This window comes from Callospermophilus lateralis, chromosome 9 (assembly GCF_048772815.1).
Source record: "Callospermophilus lateralis isolate mCalLat2 chromosome 9, mCalLat2.hap1, whole genome shotgun sequence".
NCBI lineage: Eukaryota > Metazoa > Chordata > Mammalia > Rodentia > Sciuridae > Callospermophilus > Callospermophilus lateralis.
In genome coordinates, this window is record NC_135313.1 from 88,129,795 (window position 1) to 88,152,245 (window position 22,451).

Sequence of the window (22,451 nt, forward strand, 5' to 3'; positions counted from 1 at the left end):
AGATGGAAACGAGAGAAACAGAAAAGCCAGTTTCTTTTTAAAGAGAGAGATAGTAGATTAAAATTCAATACATGTGCAATTTTATTAAATAATGATACTCTAAACATATTTTTGAAAGACAAGAATGGTAAGTCTATATTAAAAATATAACCACATGATACTTCAAAAGCATGCATGTTGAATATAGCACATACATAGAAGATGGAAAGCTAAAGTTCAGAGAAAAGATGTATGCCACAAACATTTACCAAAAGAGAGTAGTTGGCCCTATATTTAGTGAAAGAAAGTAATGTCAGGGTCAAAAGCATTATAAGAGATAAACAAGCAAAGCTGTAAGTTAACAGTGTTTGCTGTGGGGTCAAGGCACAGGGAACAAAGTAGTCTGCGTTGTGAATGTAAGGATATACTCAATTTAGGAAAAATCCTGAAGTTGTACCCTGTTTTAGTCACCTTTTTCACTGCTCTGACTAAAGCATCTGACTGGAACAATTATAGAGGTGGAAAAGTTTATTTGAGGGCTCACAGCTTCATAGGTCTTAATCCACAGAAGGCTGACTCCATTTCTCCCGGCTCAAGATGAGGCTGAACATCACGGCAGATTGTGTGGCAGACAGAAGCAGCTCACATTATGGGGATCAAGAAGCAGAGAGAGACTCCACTTGTCAGATACAAATATCTGACAAAGTCACGCCCCCATTCCAACCTCCTCCAGTCACACCCTACCACTTTAGTTAATGCCATTAGGGATTAATTTACTGATTAGGTTAAGGCTCTAACCCAATACTTTTTCCTCCAAAACTTCTTGCATTGTCTCACATGTGAGATTTTCCATCTCACATGTTATGGTTTGGATGTGAGACACCTCACATCCAAACCATAACATACCCTTATTGCATGTACTTTTCGGTCCATGTGCTTTATGCCTTACTAAAATGCTTTAACATAGTCGTAGATGAAATATTACTTTAAAAGGGACTTCTACACCTCAAAACCACCTGAAGATGAGTAAAAAGACTGTAACAGAGGTGTGAACCTCTGGAATCCCATGGCCCACAGAAGGTTATCCCCGAGTTCAGAAAGCTGAAGTGGAGTTTCTTCCCAGAGAAACAGCAAGAATATTTTTAAAAGCCCCCCACAGAGAAAAAGTTTTAAAGACACAATTATTTTATATTTGTTGCCAAGAGAACTCTACCAAGACCATAGCTTTGTGTCCTTTTTTCCTAATCTTTTCTCACTAAACTAAACCCTTAAAGTGTTAGAAAAGTAGGTTGACAGTGGGGTAGAAAGAGTAATGAGGAAGGGAATGCACACACTGTGCCCCTCTTCACCACAGAAGATGTCTAGCTGGGAGAGGGGAAGAGTTTAAACCTGAACAACAAGCATTAGTGTTGATCTTATATGTCATATAGTTTCTGAAACCACTGAGATGAAAATGTTCTGAAAACGGAAATGACCCAGAAAAATCTATGGAGCCTGGCCCTGATTTCATCTAGTGGCAGGACAGAATGAATCCAGAAGCTAAATTTGAGGGGTTAGCAGGGGGGAGAAAAAGAGTGTATTTGATTCCTGCATCACATCATAGTAACTGTAGTTCATTTAACAAACGTTTTTTATGTGCAAAGATGGAGTTATGTGAAGAATTCAGGGAAATGCAAATTAATGCATTGACCTCATTTTCACATTTCATATTGGCAAAATTAAAAAAAAACTGCTAAAGTCCATTTTTGTAAGAATAAATGGAAATTAGAAGGCTCCCACAGTTTTGAAAGGAAAGTCAAGTGTTGACATGTTTGGGGGTGGCCTTTTGGCATTTTTAATACATTATGATTGTAAACCATTTGACTCCATATTTTCAACCCCAGGAATGTATCTTTAAAAAATTCTCACATGTGTGAAAAAAAAATTAACTACATAGAAATTTTTAAAAGCTATAGCCTGGATGGCTGGGTATGTAGCTCTGTTGTAAAGTGCTTCCCTAGCATGTGAGAAGCCCTGGCCTCTACCAACAGCACTAAAAAGAAAACAAAAAAATGAAGTTTATATACCATGGAAAATATCTACATTTTATCATCAGAATATATACAATGAGTCATTAAAGAGAATAATATATACAGAGATGTAGACATAGACATGTGATATACATTGATATACATGTAGATATATAGACAGATGATATAAATATACAGATGTAATCACAAAGATATATAGAGATGTAAGATAGAAACTGAGATATACAGCACTTCAAAACTAGTTTTGTTAAAAACAAAAAAATAAATAAATAAATAAAAACACAAATTTAGGCAGTAGAAGAATGTAAACTCCATGAAATAAGAGGCAATCCAGAGAGTGCCTGGGACATGATAGACATTCCATAAAGATGGTTGAATAAACATTTAAATCCATTCACACAGGTAAAATAGAGGGATCTTTAAATATTTCACTTTATACATTCTCTATTGTGGAAATTATTGAAATAAAATACTGAATCGGTAGTGTCCAAAGTAAAATAAAATTTAAAACTTAAATATGTATGTTTCATATATACTAGTTGTGACAATTTCTATCTTATTCACCTACTAATCTACTAGCATCTCTGAACATCTATATAAGAGAGGTAATGAAATACAACTAATGGGCTTTTTGTGAGATAAACATCATGTGAACAACAGCCATAACTACTTGATGAATTGTACATGTTCAGGAAACAGAGTGTACTCTGCTAACTCCCAACATAACTCAATGTCCTTTTATTCTTTAATTGACATAAAACATGTAAGTTTTCATGAGGTATAATATGTTGTTTTCACTCATGTACCATTAGATAGTAGTTAACAGTGTAATTAGCATGTTTATCACCTTAAAGATTTTTATTTTACATTTTCCAAGGTTTCCAGGTTTTTTCTCACCTAGGATTGACCTAGCTAGCTATCCCACTACTCAGAAGTTGTATGGTGCATACCAGAAAAAATATGCTAAACACAGATTTAACCCACTTATTTGTCAATGTCCTGAATATCTCTTATAAAATATAACCAAATCTTTAAAGATACCTGGACAAAAGACAAATCAAGCAATTCATTTCCCACAAAATTCATTTGATACTTAGTTTTTTTAAAAAAATTACTAATTATTTTTAATATTAAAATAATTCTATATTATAATTTATAATTTAACAACTAAATTACTCAATATATTAAAATAAAAATGTTTAATATATTCTTATGCCTTATTGCCAATTTGTTTCAATCTTTTTGATAAATAACTTGGCTATATATGTAAATAATATCACCAACACATATAAGATATGATTATATTATCTCACCTTTAGAGATATACTCAAAATATTCTCTTAAGGTTGTTAAAAAAACACAAAAAATATCTTATGAGAGATCATTGGCAATAGTGGAAACAGTAAATATAACTTTTAACAAGTAGTGGAATGGTACAATAGTATTATAAAATCACTATGCAAAGAAAATAATGTTAAGAAAATAAAAAGACTATGCCATTGAACTCAATGTCAAATGTATATTATAGAACCAGGCAGGGTGGTGCATACTTATAATCCCAGGTGTAACACAGCTATAAATTGAGAGACTGAGGCAGGAGGATCAAACCAGAGACTGTGTCTAATAGAAGAAAAAGTAGGCCCTAATCTTCATCATGTGGGATTAGGGCCCAACTTCCTTATAAGACTCCTATAGCACAAGAATTAAAACCAAGAATCAATAAATGGGATGGAATCAAACTAACAAGTTTCTTCTCAGTAAAAGAATCAATCTGTGAGGTAAACAGAGCAAATTTTCCCTACATCCTGGGAGCAAATTTTTATGCCATGCACATCAGATAGAACACTGATCTCTAGGGTATATAAAGAACTCAAAAAGCTAAGCACCAAATAAATAAATAAATAAATAACCCAATCAACAAATGGGCCAAGGAATAGACACTGTTCAGGAATAGACACTTCTCAGATAAGGATGTACAATCAATCAACAAATATATGAAAAAATGTTCAACATCTCTAGCAATTAGAGAAATGCAAATCAAAATTACTCTAAGATATCATCTTACTCCAGTCAGAGTGGCAGCTATTATGAAAACAAACAACAATAAGTGTTGGCAAGGATGTAGGGAAAAGGTACACTCATACATTGCTGGTGGGACTGCAAATTGGTGCAGCCAATATGGAAAGCAGAATGGAGATTCCTTGGAAATCTGGGTATAAAACTGCCATTTGACCCAGCTATACCTCTCCTCAGACTATACTCAAAGGACCTAAAAACAGCATACTACAGGGACACAGCCACATCAATGTTTATAGCAGCACAATTCACAATAACTAAACTGTGGAGCCAACCTATATGCCCTTCAATGGATGAATGGATAAAAACAATGTGGCATATATACATAATGGAATTTTACTCAGCAATAAAAGAGAATAAAATCATGGCATTTGCAAGTAAATGGGTGGAGAAGATAATGCTAAGTGAAGTTAGCCAATCCCAAAAAACAAAATGCTGAATGTTTTCTCTGATATAAGGAGGCTGACTTAAAGTGGGGTACGAAAAGTGAGCATGGGAGGAACAGATAAATTCTAGATAGGGCAGAGGGGTGGGAGGAAAGGGAGAGGGCAGGGGATTAGCAAGGAAGGTGGAACATGATAGACATTATTATCCAAAATACATGTATGAAGACATGAATTGTTGTGAACATACTTTATATACAACCAGAGATGGGAAAAAATATGCTGCATATGTGTAATAAGAATTGTAATGCATCATGCTGTCATTATTTTTTAAAAAAATCAACTAAAAAAAAGTTCAATGCCAGCCTCAGCAACTTGGTGAGGTCCTAAGGAAGCAAGCAAAACCCTGTCTCAACATAAAAAAATAAATAAATAAACAAAAGGGCTGAGAATATGGCTCAGTGGTAAATTACGCCCTGGGTTCAATTTCCCCATCCAAAAAAATATGTAAATGCAATATAATTATACATCTATAAAATAAAAAGTTATATGGAAGTTAATCAAAACATTTACAGTGTTTATCACTGAGATAGAATTAAGACAGAGTGACCAGAATTGGGAGGCTATATTCCACAGAAAGAGAGCAAGGGCTTTGAAGGCAGATTGAGGAGGTTTGAATCTCAGCTATGGTAATTTAGGAAAATTATTTAATATTTCTGATCAATTTCATCATATATTTTAAAAGAAAATTTACATATTTTGTAGAGATTTTTAGAGAATCCATAAATTAAGATATGGAAAAGAATCTAGTCTAATTTCTGGCACACAGAAGGCTCTAAATAAACATTAGACCTTTTAAGTTCTTTATAAAATTTTATATTTTCCAAGTTTTCTACCAGTAAATTTATTATTTTGCTTTGGAGTAAAAAAAGTTCTCTAAATGTTAATTACCCTATTTTCATCTGCTCTCCTATGTTTAAGACCTAAAACATCCAAAATTCCCATATCTGATTCCACTAATATGGGTTAACAAGCCAGCAAGGGGAAAGAAACTCCTCTAAGCCAATTATATTATTGTTTATATGTTGTATAAATATAGACATTCTGAAAATACATGTTTTTAGAACATTACTTGTAAACTCATGCCCTAGAAGCCTGAAAGAAGAAACATTTTTATTCCATTTTATATCTCAGCATATAATAGAGTTGGCAACAAGATACTCATGAAAATCTATGAAATTAAATGGTTCTGAACATAAAAAATGCCAGACATTGATAGCAGATAATAGGAAATATTTCAAGGGCAAGAATAATTCTGGTATGGAACATTTGAACAAAGTTGGAAGCCACTTAGTCGACTGTATCTGTGAGGATCCAATCAGAAGGCAGAAATCACACAGTGGTTTAATCAGAAGTTTAATACAAAAATTACTAACTTAGAAAGGAGATTCATACTATAAAATGGTTTTCTGGTAATAAGGTATTTAAGAAAAAACTCTTAAAACAGTAGATATGAGACAACATTCATGGAAAGGGCACCGACCCATCTAGCGCCAACAACCAACACCACATACTTAAGATACAGATGGCAAAGTTTGCTGAGTTGTCACATGGTCCAAATTCACCTTCTGCAATATCAAGGGAAATGTTCTGGAGGGACAGATTACAGAACCTGCTGAAAAGATGGCCAAGAGAGCTTCAGGAGCATTGCTTACCAATGGGCACTGATGCTGACAGTGAACAACAGCACTTAGGTTCTGGAAGAAGTTGGCTGCACAACAGAGGGCTGATGCTGTTGAATCCACCTGCTTGAGCAGCAGCACACACCTCAAGGACCAGAGAAACACAAGAGACCAGTTCTGCTTCTCCAGTATCCCTCTAGTGCCCTCTACTGGCTGGCATGCCCTCCCATAGTAGCTGGCAGAAGAAAAGCCATTATAGGGCTCTTTTCTCTTATCAACAGCAGTTAATGAAGGCAGACATGTGACTACTATGGTAATTGGCAGAGACTACCATTCCAGTTCTTCAGCTATCATATTCACCTCTCTATACACCTCTGTAATTTACCATAACAAAATAACTCTTTTTACCTAACAAGATAATAAAGCTATTCTTTTTACAAGTGAAGATGTTCTCATATGCTCCCCAAACAGAGGAAATATACAGTCCCAATAGTCATTATATCCATCACTGGCTTTAATAATTGCTACTTAAATTCCACCACAGTTCCATGGAATGTTTTGTTACCTAATGATTAAATTTTAAAATTAACTTCTAACTTATATAGAAAAATCAAATATAAAATAAGAAGCCAGAAAAGAAGAAAATGATTATCTTATACCAATAAGTGCATACATACAAAGAGCAAAATATAGACAGACAGAGTTACTACAGTCCTCATCTTTGTAACTGGTCACAAGGATAAATTTATTTCATATTACTTCACTCTTCCACTGTCCATTTCATATTACCCCTAAGGACTTGGGCTGTTCAGGGTATTGGGGGGTTTTTTTGTTTGTTCGGTTGGTTGTTTTTTGGTACCAGGTATTGAACTCAATGGCACTTGACCACTGAGTCACATCCCCCACCCTATTTTGTATTTTATTTAGAGACAGGGTCTCACTGAGTTGCTTAGGGCCTCACTTTTGCTGAGGCTGACTTTGAACTTGTGATCCTGCTGCCTCAGCCTCCTGAGCTGCTGGCATTACAGGCCTGTGCCACTACACCAGGCTTGCTCAGGGTTCTTTATGTGGTGGAGTAATGCAAATTTTCTTTCCTAAAAGATCTGAGTTTTCCGTCATGTTGTAACTTGTTTGTTTCTGTAATTTCCCATGAATGTTTACTATTCAGCATAGAAGTAATAAACATTCTAGAGGATGCCTAATTTCAGTCTCTTATAAATCTTTATCATGTTATGATATATACTGATGAGCATGCACAAACCTACAGCCAGATGTGAGAGACTACATTCAGCTCATAATGGAAAGCTCAAACCACATGGTCACCTACAGTCCCTTGGTTAAGAATTCAGTCTCTTCCAACACCCAATAGGAAGTCAGTAGCTCTTCTCAAAACAGTTGCAGGACAGGACAGATTTCCTTTAAAATCCTAGACCTCTGACCTGGGATTCTCTTATTGGTGCTTCCAGAAACTCTATACAGGGTCCTCATTTGCTGTAAAGGTCGGGCGAACGTCAGAGGAAGAGACCACCAAGAGACTGTCTCATGCAACTGCAAAGGGTTTATTGGGGGTCCAGCATGCTAGGGCTCAGAGCTCACTTCAGAGGAGCAGAGAACAAAGAGCCCCGAGAACAGCTTGAGCAGAGCTTATATACATTCTTTGGAAAGGGCAGGGACTTCACATACAGCATAACAAATCATCACACACCACGGGAAATTCAAACAACAACTCTTAACCATAATCAGTATATTCATTGGCGGGAACAGGTTGGGTAGGAGTGATTGGTCAGTACAAAGAAGGGTATACATTCAAACTGATTGGCCTAAGCCCTGAGATATGTACATGCTGGACTGCACGGTTTCCTTCTGGGAGGGTGGGTTGTTTTTACAGAACAACCAGATGGTCAGGGGAGATTTCAACATACATTCCAGTGGCTTTTCCGGGAGTTATTTTAACTGCCACATGAATTTCAGGTTCCAAATGCAACTTAACAGAACTTGAAAAATTCACAGGACTTGAAACAAACCTTATCCTTTACATTTCAATTTCTTTAACTTTTCATTGCCACCAATATTCCAAATATCGATTATTATTTGATTTGCTTTATTAGAAGGCTCAAGGCATGGTGTGGCTTTTGCATATCCTCAACTTGATGCAAAGGTTTGCATTCATTTCTAGATAAAGGAAAAAAATACAAAAACAATCTGGAATCTCTAGAAATTTTAGTTGGACCAATTAATTTGGAATAATAGAGTGTTGTACTCTATTGCTCCATTTGTCTAATACCCTTTGAATATACTCCTCCTCATATTTCACAAATTTCTCCTAAAATGTTTTTGTAATGCTTAGAGATTCTTTCGGTGTGTAAACCATTTGTTCTAGGTCATAACTTTTACTGGTTTCCTTAGGCTGATACTTTATTCTAATCATGGAACTGGTAGAAGTAGGAGGAAGTTGAGAGGAATGAACCTTCCTCAAGGAATACATGCCAAGTGAAGTTATGTATCAAAGGGTATTCAAATAACGTAAATCTCTTCTTTTGAAGTACTAGAGTGCGAATTATTTCCACTGGAAAAAGCAATCAAAGGTGACTTAGGGGTCAAGATTGCCTCTTTCACTTGGTTCAAACAGATGTCCCCATTCTAACTAGATCTCCATTCAGAAAGTATTTCTTTCCCAATCATTGTTCTAATTTTCTCATTAAAATCTTGAGAAGAAAGTAATTTCAGCATCTATTGTGATTTTTCTATATGTGAACCTACAATTAAGATCTTTGTTTGATTTTCAGAAGCAGCTCTAAAAGAAATTTAAAAGTTATCTTTAAGGCTCTCATGAAAGCTCCAGTGTTTCAGAACGCAACTTTAATGTAAAGTTAAAGGATTTGAAATTGTTATTTTGTCTGTAAGCACTCAGGGACGCTAAAAAGAATCCATACAACACCACAATTCTTATAATGGTTATAATTGGAAACTTGACCAAGAACAAAACAAAACGTAGTACATTTTCTCCTGATGAATAAAATCTTCTCTACCAAACCTCAAAGCATTTCTTTGAAATCAATACAAGACTTTATAGAATATTTATATTTTTATAAAATCTAAATCAATTAGAGGTGATCAGGTTGCCCCGGGTGATTTCATGTAAATTTAATGCCAGTTGGACCCATCAGTTATAATTTAATAACAATCTGTGTTTCACTTTCTCAAGTTATGAGTTTCATAGAACATAAATCTCAATACTGCAGTAATCATGTTTAGAAAGCACAAAGAATTGGTGTGTATTCAGGACTTGGGAAAGTATTTCTTCTTAAATTCTGAATAGAAAAGAAAACTGTTTAAGAAAGATCTGCTCTGTCCTTGCTTCCTGTTCTTGGGAGGTATTTGTTGCCCAGCGAAAGCGTGTGCATCACTTTCTTCTCCTGGTTATTTAATAAGGCAGAGAGATTGCTGAGTATTAGTCTAGAGGAACACCAAAGAGAATATTCTTTTCCTTCTCCTCTCTCTAAATTAAAACAAAGTGCTTCCATATGATATGGAAAAATCATAGCCAGTTTGAGGATAGATATGCTCATTTTCACTCATCTTCCTGCTGAAGTGAAGACCAACAGGAAGAAATTGATTCTATCTCTATTTGGGCCACTGAGGCAGCGAATCATTAATAACAAGGCAATCTAGCAAGAGGCTAGCTGTAAACCTGACTGCTGGGAAGCACCACAGGAAGGGGAGAATATTGGAATTAAGACAGGCACCTTCCCCTCCTATGTTCTTATGGTATTAAAAAGAAAAGAAAAGAAAAACTCAAGGCAGCTTCATCTTATAACAACAAAAACAAGAAACCTTGAATGTTATCCTCTCTAAAGTAGCATGCACCTGTGCTGACACAATTATTCATGAAATTTATTTCTTTGACTCAGTAACATTTTGTTTCTAAGGAAAGATTTCTAAAAAAAAAAGAAAAATTTCAGAAATGTTTTATCCTTCAACCTTACTATATCCAAAAGAAAAGGTTGCAAGTAAACTAAGCAATCATAACTCTGACATGAAAAAAGTTCTTCAAAAGCAAAACACTCAGGTGACACCTCTTCACTCAACAGCATCTAGCTGCAATAACCATGCAACTTGGGATTTCATAGAAAAGATGGAGATTCATAACAGCAAAAGCAAGTAGGTCATGAAAATTTGAACTCAATCATTCTGTGTGGTTGCTATTTGGCCAATAGTCACGAAACAACATTTAATATATTTTTTTGCATATAAATTCATTGTTATGTAAAAAATTTCTTCCTAACATTGTTGAATGTTGCAAGTGAGCCGAATTGAAGACAACCACTGATTAGAAAGAATAAGGTTAGAAAATGTCACATGGGAAAGTAAATATAATAAAGGTCAAGTAGAGTTTCAGTTCATTTGCTTAGATAGGCCCTGATCCAATTTAGAAGTTGAAAATTTAAAGAGATTCTGACATCTAAGGAAGAAAAGATAAAACAGAAAGCATAATCTACATGTGCATTTTGCTTATAAGAAAATTTTTAGGAAGATAAGATATTTTGGTAGAATTAGATTTACTCTGACAATTTGATTTTGTCAAGATAATGAAAAATGGGGAGAACAAACCACCTTTACAATTCAGAGTTTAGATGCTGAGCGTAGAAATATATGTTCTTAATGATTTTGTCTGTCTCTACAATGACCCATCCTATTTCTGCATTTCACAAAGAAGTTTCCAGCATTGATGTACAAGGCTCTCAGTACTAGCCACATAGACTTCTTTTCTGGGTTGGCATATTTCCTCACTCCAGGAGGCTGACAACTTCAAAGATCATCCTAATGGGTAAATCTATCAAAATGTCCTTCACTCTGCTCCCATTTTTCTTCTTGATGCCTCTATCTTTCTCCCTCTTTTCTATTAATCATATAAAAGGAATCTTTCTGAAAAGGATGTCTCTGAAAATGATGGGCTAGGAAATTCCAAAAATGTTTCTTTCCAGTAAAGCAATGATTAAGCTGCAAAAAAACTGTCAGGATAAAGTTCTGGGGATCCTACAACTGGAGACAACAAAGGGAATTCTTAATGAAGAAAGAGGATGCTGGAATTATATAAGAAAGTGTTGTGGTACTTAGACTAACTACCTGCCACTGCTTACACTCCCCAGATTGGTGATAGCTATGAAGCAACAGCCTGAATTCCTGGTATAGCACGTTGATGCTGGAGGAACAATATCTATATTATTCTCAGAGAATTGGCATTGTATATTTTGACCTGAAGGAGTTCCTCATATATTTTGGTATTTACTGGCTCCCTGAAGGATCTGCTCAGTAACTTGCCTTTGTTTCACCTACCTCAGAGCCTGCTCAGAGGTGAAGGACACTCTGGGGATGCATTTGTTAAAAGCATTGAAAAGCAAATATATGGGGCAAGAAATAGAAGCTGTACAGCGAGCTGTAAACAGATCAAAATGCTTAAGAAGGAGGAAGGCTGAGGAAGGGAATAAAATCTTCAAAAACATCCTGCACACAATGGAGAACCTAGAAGGTCATACATGTGCTCCCAACCAGACACATGCTTAGCAAAGTCCTGAAAAGATTGCAATTTCACCTCTGGTCAACATTAGCTTCCCCATAAGTGGAAAGTGAAGGCCAAGACATAGTGGTTAGGCAGCCTGGAGAGGCATCCAGGGAGTTCCTCAACACAACCTACCCTCAAAGACCAGGAAACATGGTGGTGGTTTTTGCTGTAAGCATTTAAGGATGTTAAATATAATCCCCATGGTAACCACAAAAAATTATCTATAGAAAATATAGGATATGCACAAAAGGTACTGAAAGGGAATAAGAAGAGTTCATTATTAAACACACACACACAAAAGAAATGAGGGACAAAACAACAGTAAGAGATTACTATCATTTGGATCTTGAATGTCCCCAAAGGTCCTTGTGTTATGGGCTAGGTTCCAGAATGCCCTATTGGGAGATACTATGGACATTTAAGAGGTAGCCTTATGGAGGCTGTGTGACCCTGAAGGGGATTGTGGAACCTCAGTGTCTTTCTCTCTTCCTTTTGGCTCCTGGCTCAAAAGGTTAGTATTTTACTCTGCCAACTACCCTCTCTACCAATGCCAATCAGCATCCCCACCTGAGGCCCAAGACAACAAGTCCACCTGATCTTGGATGAGAATCAAAAAAAAAATTTTTAAAAATCTGTGAACCAAAATACAAAAATTTTTTCTCTTTAAAAGTTAATTATCTCAGCTAGTACATTATAGTGATGAAAAGCTTATATAGCTATAATGAAAATAAGTACAAAATGTCATAACTTCTTCCTTTTCAGTAATTACTTTAAATGTAAATAGATTAGACTCTACTCAAAAGTCAAGTGTTGGCAAAATGGATTTAAAAAAAAAAATGATCCAACTATTTATTGCCTACAAGAGACTCAATTTAGAAAATCAAACAACAACTCTTAACATTGATTAGCACATTCACTGGCATGAACAAGTTGGGGAGGGGTGACTGGTTAGTACAATAGGGGGATTCCTTTGAACTGATTAGTTTAAGCCATGAGGGGTGCATGTGCTAAACTACATGGTTTCCCAACATGTTATCAACCACCATAAACTACTGGGGGGTCGTCTGGCATCCCAGATATTTTCCCTGTCTCATACTGATTGGTGGTTAATAGGGGGTTGCTATGGGTCCTCACCTAGTTTGAGTCAGGGACAGCTGGCATGAAGATCTCTCCTGTCATTTGTAGACAAACAACTCAGCAAGGTGGATATGTGCTTAGGAGTGCTCTGTGGGTTTTTCCAAGGACAAGGGTCAAGCCCCCTTCCTTGGACAGTCTTTGGTCTGAGATAGAGGCTGGTTTCTCAAAAATGGAGTCACATCAGTTTCTCAGTTTCTATCAACCGTTGAGTAACAAAATCTATACAATGCAACATTATTCACAATTAAAATAAATGGACTATTGGCACATGCTACAGGTAAATGAGCACTGGAAACAATGTTCTGAGGAAAATAAGCACAGAAGGTTACATATGGTATGCTCCCATTTGTATGAAGTATCTAGAATTGACAAGTCTGCACAGCAAAGAAACATCTGTTGTTTCCAGGGGAAAAAGAGAGGCCTTTGTTTTTGTTTGTTTGTTTTGGTATGGGGGATTGAAGTGAGGGGCACTTAACTATCAAGCTACATCCCCAGCCCTTTTTTATTTTTTCTTTGGAGGCAGGGTTTCACTAATTTGCTTAAGACCTTGCTAAATTGCTGAAGTTGGCTTTGAACTTCTGCTTCAGCCTCTGGAGTCAGTGGAATACAGAGGTGAATCTCAGCGCCTGTCTGGGAGAGGCTTATTTATGGATTCAGTGCTTCCCTCTGGTACTAGATAGTGGTGACAGTCATACAACATTGTAAATGTAGTAAATGTCACTCAATGGTATCCTCTAAAATTTATGTCATATAAATTTCACAATAATAAAAATGACAACTTTTCTCAATTAGCAGCACCTACTATATTTTGTGATTTAATTTTCAAGGAAATGTTTCCCCTTCCCTTTTCTCTCCTAAATAAATGAGCCTTTTCAAATTCTAATTATTTCCTCTTCAGCATCCATTACCTTTTAAGCATGACCCTTTTATACCTAAATCCTTTATTTTTAGGATGTACATGACAACAGAAAGAGAGAAAGTTCATTTACATATCTAGAAAAAATTACATCAATGACAATGTAATTTTCTCCATTTGAATTGCACTCTTTTTAAAATTTTTAATCAAAGTCCTATTTAAGTTTACCTCCTCCAAAAAGATACACCCCTTCCTAATTGAAGATGTCTTCCAGCTGAATTCCTTGTTCATGAATGGAAAAAAAAAATCCATGAATTTCTTATTTACAAGGAAGTCTTTTTTGCATGATTATAGATCACTCTGAGGAATCACTATTCTCTACATTTTGTGGGTGTGGGTCATTGCAGCATGATTTTTGTGCCTCTTGCTGACCTTTATAAACTTTTGAAAAGGTGTAAGAAAGATTTGTGATTGGAATAAATCAGCTTGGAAGCTGTTGAAAACTCTTGACAAATTCTAGCTCCATCTCAGGACACAGCAATTAAGAGAAACAAAAAATATCCACCAAAGCAGAGAAACCAGAAGAAGATCAATAAAGTCTACTTTCCACTTGCCCTTTGAAGTAGTTATCTGTTGTTCTTGTACACACAGAACCATTCCCATTTTTTCTGAGAGTGGCATCCTAAATTTCCTCACATCCCCTCAGTCCTTAAGATGTAGCAAGTATCCCTCTGATTCTAAGCATGGGAACAGGTACTTGCACAGGCCTGCCATAGAGACTGCACAGACTTAGCTCAAAGAAGGCCCAGCTAACATGGGGCAGAGCAAAAGAGAGCCAATAAGAATTTTCACTGGGTTCTAAAGCATCCCTTTCTCTTTAGGGAAAATTTCAGAGCCTGAGATTATTGGAAACCATGGCCGCCTAACAAGGAAATATGCCCTGAAATAGTTAACCCCAGAGAAAAATGGAGCCAAAGGTTGAAAGGAGGAATTGGTGGAGGCCCTAGATCCAGTGGAACTCACTTTCCTTTTTTACTTATGCTAATTTTAACTGAATTTCCATAACTTGCTGTTTTAGTCAGCTTTTTTGCTGCTTTAACTAAAAGAACTGACCAGCACAATTGTAGAAGAGGGGAACTTTATTTGAGCACTCACAGTTTCAGAGGTCTCAGTCCACAGACAGCTGGCTCCATTTAATGGGGCTCAAGGTGAGACAGAACACCACGACAGAAGAGTGTGGCGAGGAAAGCAGCTCTCTTGATGATCAGGAAGCAGAGAGAGAGAGAGGTCTCCACTTGGCAGATACAAATATATGTCCTGAAGCCACACTCCCAATTCCCACCTCCTCCAGCAACACCCCACCTGTCTTCAGTTACCAATCAGTTAATCCCTACCAGGGGATGAATTCCATGATTGGGTTGAAGCTCCCTCAACTCTCTGGACCTTCTTGCATTATTTTACAGGTGAGCTTTTGGGGGACACCTTCCATCCAAACCATAACACTTGTAGATGAAAGAACCCTGGTGCTGAATTCATTAAAATAAATTGAGTCAATGTGTATTGCTAAGGCCAGGAATAGTCCCCATAAAGATGAAGAATGGAAGAGAGAAAAAATATGGTTAAGTAAGAAGAAATTCATCCAACTAATTGTGCTGACCTTTTGATTCCCTTTGAAAGCTCAGTCTCCAACAAAAACTAGACCTAATTTTTAAGCTAGAATGTCATCCATCCTTTTCATGTCTCATCTGGATTCTAAAATTTTGGAAGCAATGGACAGTTAAAAAGGAGGCTTGGGATTCCTCAGAAGCTATGTGAAAGTAGTAGATAGAAAACAGTGACTATTTGCCTCAAGGCAATGCTAAATGAATTTAAATTGGCCTACTATGGCTTTAACATTAAATACTAACTAAGCAAAATTTTGGAAATATTGGCACAGTTTACACCTCAGTGAGACATATAATTAGGGATTATAGTATTTTTCAGAAACATTTATAATATGTAGAATTTTGTAATGAGCTCATCACATTCAACATGAAAGATGTGAACTTTCTGCTGCCCAAACTGATTGCATAGTACTTGAAAATTGTTTCTTGTTCATATGTCTCATTGATTCAAGGGGATCATTATATGAACACACACTCATTTTACACATGTGTATAGTACATGTGTATATAGTACATGCATGTGCATTTATGTGTGTGTGTGTTTAGGTATGCGTATACACAAACATCTATCTTTCATATCAAATAATAGGTGCTTACTAAATCTTTGGGAAAATAATGGTTGAGTTGGATAAATTGTGTGACAATGGCCCATGTACAGTCTAATTCAGTGGGTTTTAATAAGAAATGGCTATGTTCAATGTCTATGTGAAACAAGTTCTCAAGAACACAAAAATAAACAGGATATATATTCTTTTCCTCAAGAAGCAAAAAATCCAGTGTTAAAATGTAAGAGCTGGAAATGCGGTCTGATTAAGTCCAATATCAGGTGGATCTTATAAGAGCAGTAGGAGAAGAAAATGTGGTTATGATCACTCAGGCCAGTTTGGATTAGAGAGAGTCCTCCTCTAGCTTATAGAAGGATAACACCTGAGCTGGTTACTCAAGGAGGTAAGTATCCTTACCAGAAAGAAATCTCTATCCAGGTAATTGGAAGACATAACTAGAAGCCTACAGGCAGAAAAGTATATTCCAGTTGCAAGAAATGGTATAAGAACAGAGAATAAGTCAGCAAGAAGAGGTCCGCCTAGAATTTTAAGGACTTGGGGGAATTTGGTTAAGAAAATCCCAAGTCGTTGCAAAGTAACAACTCTAGAAATGTGAAAACCAAAGTTGGGAAGTGCTTATAATCTCTCCTGTGTTTTAGATTTAAGCTGCAAGGATTTGGGGGCATCTGTTCATAGTCACTAGGGATATGAAAGTTTGGAGAGTCAAAGCAAAAGTCATTTTCTGCCTTAGGGATGTTTAGGTCTATGTTCAGCTCAGTTAATTTAAGTGCTTAACTTTAACTGATTCACTTAGCAGAAGTTGCAGTTAGAAAAAATATGCCAAATCTCAATTATTATATGACCTTTTGGGGATTTAAAAGACAGTCTTGTCACTGGGTTCAAAAGCATGCTTTGCCCTTTTAGGAAACTTTTTCTTCATAGAAGGAAAGGCTTCCCTCTCTTTATTCACAGTTGTGTGTTCTCTAATAAGTGTGCCTTTTCCTTTAGGGCTGACCCGCTTTCACTTCAGTGCATGTTGTTTTCAAAGAGCCATTTGATGTACAAGAAACCTTTTGCTTAAAAATGAAAAAGGAAGCTGGGAAAGTGAAATAGAAAGAAAGGGATGGAGGGATGGGGAGAAGTTGTTTTGTCATGTTTATTTTTGTATTTGGAGGAGTGGACAGATAAATATGAATGCAAAATTGGCACTGACATACTCTAACTTCCAACAAATTGAAAACTTTATAACTTTATATGTGCATTATTTCATTCTTCCTTAATTCTGTGCCTTGTTTTGTCCAAATCCGAAGGATATAAACACACAAATTCCAAAGGAACTATTTTCTTTAGAAATGAAACAGGGAGGAAGATAAATTATCACTTTATGGTCTATTTATGGAATTCAAACTCTTTAATATGTTCTTTGAAAAATTCCAGGCAGAGATCTGTGCCCCACTCAAACATACTGCTCTCTGAATCAGCCACCTTAACTTCTGGGCTCTCTTCACCAGTAGAGCTGATATATTTTGTTTACTGCTGCAGATGTGTGACTTGCTTTTGTTCTTGTGACTATTGTACAAATCATTCTCAGCATCCAAACAATGTTCTCCCCCATTTTTTATCCACTCATCTCATTCATCTACTCAAGAACTGTCTTCTTTTACTTTGTCTAAATAACTTTTATTTTCTTCCCTAACAGAATTTATGAACTCCAGTTTTCATATTCTATATTCTATAAAATATATGGAATATTTTATTTGTATTGCATATTTGTTTTATTTAAATTAGATAATTTTTTTCTAGAGAAAAAAAAAACAATATTACATTTCTCTTGATATCTTTTTTTTTTCCTTCTATCCCCTAATGGTTTTTGACACCCTAATTTTATTTTTTGTCCTTCTATGCTATTAACAGGAAAGAAGCTGACACCTACAAATACTTATGAATGTATAAACATATAGAATCAACAAGATATAATTTACAGACCAAAGTACAGAGAGCACTGAAACTGTAACAAATTCTTAATTTTATATGCTTTCACATATTTCTTGTATGAATAATGCATGATTTTCATACATTATTCCATTCAAACATTATTCTATTGCACTATTTTAATCAGAAATCACATAAGGATGGCAAGTAAATCATATCACCTACCATTCTGCCTATTGCTTGTCAATCACCACATTCTTTACCAATAATTTTGGAGGGAGCCTCAGAAATATTCTCCATGTAGCAAAGTATGTTCCAGGGAGACATTGACAATGAACTAAAATTAACTTAAGAATAAAACCCATATTTAATTTCTGTAAAGGTTTAGGCTTCCTGAGAGCACATGCCATGTGTACCATCTTCCCTGTGTCAGTATGAATTGTGTTTTGTTGCATATAAGAGAAAACTACAAGAGAAATTTAAACAAAGAGAAGCTTATTTTTCCTTAGACAATAAAACAAAGTCTAGGTATCAAAAAAAAAAGTTAATGATCCAATCTCCTTTCATCTCTGTTTAGCTGTATTTATCCTTATGGTCAGGAAGAAGCAAAGTGTAAAGGACAATAACATGTGCCAGCTAAATCAGAACCTTTTGGAAACTAAATAGAGTTGTGTATAGTTAGATGAGAAAAAACTGATAATTTCCTGGGAAGATCTATTCTTAAGACATGCACATACAGTCTATTGGCCAAAATCATATCACACAGCCAATCCTAGTTGCTAGAAATCCTAAGAAACCCAATTTTTGTTGTTGTTGTTCTTATTGTTGTTGTTTTTATCTAAGCACATTGCCCTAAAAAAAGAAACAAACAAACAAACAAAACTATTTTCTGTAAATTAAAGAAAGAAGTCAAACAAAAAGGAAAGTCTATACAGAGTGGAAAGTTCCTCTATGCTGAGCTTTTAATGCATAGCAGATGGCTGTTGCAGAGTTTGTACTGAACAAGAACATAATAAATGAATTAATGAGTGAGTTATTAATCATAGTAATTATGTTATGTTTGACTTTTAAAGGCCTCTATCAATTGTATATAATATACCAACAAGATCTTAAAATGATAAGTTATGACTTATTATACCTAGTACAGTAATGCACATGTATAGGTAATTAGGAAAGGCTTTTTAAACTATAGTAATGATGAAAACTCCAAAAGAAATTGTTTTCTTTCTTTTCAAACTTATCTCACTGTACCTAGATAACAGTTGTACTCATTTCCAGTTGAAAGTGTATACTTCATTCTTCATTGAAGTATTTCAGTCTCTTGGATAACTATCTATGCCTTGGGAAAGAACACCCATGACTTAAATGTGAACATGTTGATTGCTGTTGACTGAAGTGGGCAGGTGTAAATCTACTCACTGCTATGATTCTTTAGTCTTGAACAATTACAGTGGCTAATGTCATCTCCTTCCAACTAGAAACTTTAACCACTGATGAAAGCTGTATTCCTCCTGGTGATGAATCGTGTGTAACTTAGGTAATATCTTAAAATTCTTTAAGAAAATGAAACAATTTAAATTCATAAAAAAATGTAATGCAGAAAACAATGTCACACATACACATTGACATTCACAAAATAGGAAGTTAGAGTAAGAGGCAAGGCATAGGGAAAATCCATGTTCTGTAGACACAAGTCCAGAAGGAGAAGCCAAAACCACTTGTTTTTGTACAACATGAACAGGCAATGTACATGGAATCTACTGTTTTTTAGGCATTGAGTCAAGTTCTTTGCACATACCACTTTACTTAACCCACATACCTTGTGAGATAGATACTTTAATTTATTACAATTTTCCAGTTTGGGAAGTAAAGCTTATGTGGCTTGCCCATCTGCCAAATGACAATCTTGAATGTACAACTAGGTGTCTGGCTTTAGAATTAGGGCTCCTAACTAGTAAATTGCAGTGTCTCCATGTGACTGGAATGATACAAGGTTTTGAAACTCTGCATTTGAGAAGAGTCAGATTTTCTTAATAAATATTAATATGTCAAGTTAGGAAGAATTAGGCTGAGCAAGAGGGAAAACAAGCCAGAAAGAAACAAAGACCACAGTTGTTGGAAGTATATGATTGCTGAGGAAGAGTCATGAAGGATGTCACCTAGAAGAAGTGACATGTAGAAAGCATTTTGATCACCTTTGTGGTCACCAATTCATAAAGAAAACTATTCTTTTGAATAACAAGTAAGTTCATAGAGCTTAAAAATGCCATTCTATTCTATAAAATCTATTAGCTAATAAAGGTTTAGGAAGTTTAGAATGAATAATCCAGACAGAATTGGGAGAGTGTATATACTCGAGTTCTGAAAAAATGACATATAAGGTCTTTAGCAATCGTACCTCAGCTCTGGATTCTGAACTCAGTTATCCCACCCCAGATAAAGGAGAAAGGGGAGTATGTTTATCATTCAGCTAAATGGTTAGCCCCTTCATTTTTTTTTTTTTTTTTTTTTTTTAGTGTACAGAAGTTTTGGTTAATTGAGTGATGTGTCTTCTCAAATTACTAGACAAAGACAGAAGAGAAAAGAAAAAAAAAACTAGTGACAGAAAATTTCAGGCATTTCTTCCTGACCATTAATAATGAGGTGCTGGCATGAATTAGTAACTGTCCTCTCTGATACCTACAGTACAATTAATTTGCATATGCCATGGGTGGAAATGATAAAACAGTGTTTGTTCTTATGAACTCTGGTGAGTCATCTGTCAAACACTTTGCTATACAGCAGCCTGCTGGGTATTTAAAATAGCTCCATCATAAGGTTCCCCCCTAACGATCTTCCTGGAAAGCAGACCTTTCCTTTTCACTGACAGATACCCTGAAATTCATTGTCATTTCAACACCAAATATGACATCCTCCTACACTAGTTAAGGCTTTTTTTTTTATTGCAATCAAAAGAAATGCATCAGAAGAATCCCAGGCAGCTCAAAATTTCCCAGGGAATTAGGAATTAGCAGGTGTCTTAAGAGAAACAGGTTGGACACAAATTCACCAGGATGAACAAAGTAAAAGCCAGATACCAGGTTTCTTTCTTTCTCTCTTCAGTGACAGAAAGGGAACATCTGATTTCTTAGTGGAGAATATACTAGAGTTTTTGTTCATTTCTACCAGACTGTGTCTGTGGTGAGTGCGAAGAAATTTCCACAAAGGTAAATCTGACTGGGATCAAGGAAGAGAAATTATTGTAGGCTATTTAGGGAGACCAACTTATGTCAGTTTACCCAGGATTTTTCCAGTTTTGGCACAGCTTGTCCCACATACCAGGAAACTTCGTCACAAGCAAACTGGGATGGTTGGTCACCATAAGGCTAGGCTCTGCATTTACACAATCACACATGTGTGTGCACACCACACATGCACACAAACACAACAGACCCCCTCCTTTACTTTCCTATTCTCTCTTAGAGCTCAATTATCCAATAAATTTCTTCATAAGACCATGTCTCTTTGTTGCCTTTCACAATAAACCCCAATAAAACCAAAGGCTTGAATCATTAGCCGTCCTCTATCCCTGCCAAAAAAAAAAAAAAAAAAGCTTTTTTTTTTTTTTTTTGTCCCTCAAGAGTAAGGAGAGTTTATTTTTAACTGTAGAGAGAAAAAACTTAGATACTGAAGCAGGCTGAAGGTTCCCATCCTGTCATGTTCACTGGATGTTCCCTAGGGAGATATGGACTCATACACACACACAGCCAAACTGTATCATTAAGCAACTTCCTAATGAAGATGGCCATATTTTAAATTGTGCTGCCAATCAGAAAACTGACCATCCTTTTAAATTGTGCCTCTGAATGTAACAGAGATACCAGTGAGTTCTACGATCATATTTGACTGACAAGAGAAAATGATAAAGGAAGGATACAATGGCAGCAGTCCTGGTGACTTGGAGGTCTCGCTAGAAATCTCCAACATGGAAAAACATGGGAAGTGATTTTCTCTCATTTTCCAAAAGAATATTCTAATATGAAAAAATAAACAAAGAATTACCATATAACCAGAATTTCCAGTGGATCATGTGACAGATTCGGATGGAGCGTGTTTTCTAAATGTCAAATTATGGACATCATTCCTGACAGAGGTTGGGTTCGTTTGTAAGTTACCTAACTCTAAGCCAGGGATTTAAGACAAAAAGTTCTACAGGTGCCAAGTAGAAAACATAAATACACAGGATAGAACAACTAGAGACGCTATGCCATACCAAAAAGGAGCAATCTCTACACAGCCCCCACCCAACTATTGCCCTGGTGGAGTGTGTCAGATTTTCTGATATTTCCAGTATAACAAAAACAAAAATACATTTTGATTTTATGTAAAATCCTCTAGCTTGTTAGTTTTAGCAGCTAAATCAACACTTTCAAAGATAACATGAATGTTAAAACATACCCACAGGCCAGCCATAGCAAAGTGACACCTTTGCTATTTCTGCCTCTAACGCGTTGTTTTGTTAAATTTGTAAAAAAATGTGGAAGAAAAGAACCTGATGGAACATCCAGAAGCATGAACACTCAGGGTGGGATGGGGGGTGTGGGGGGTGTGGGGGGTGGGGAGAC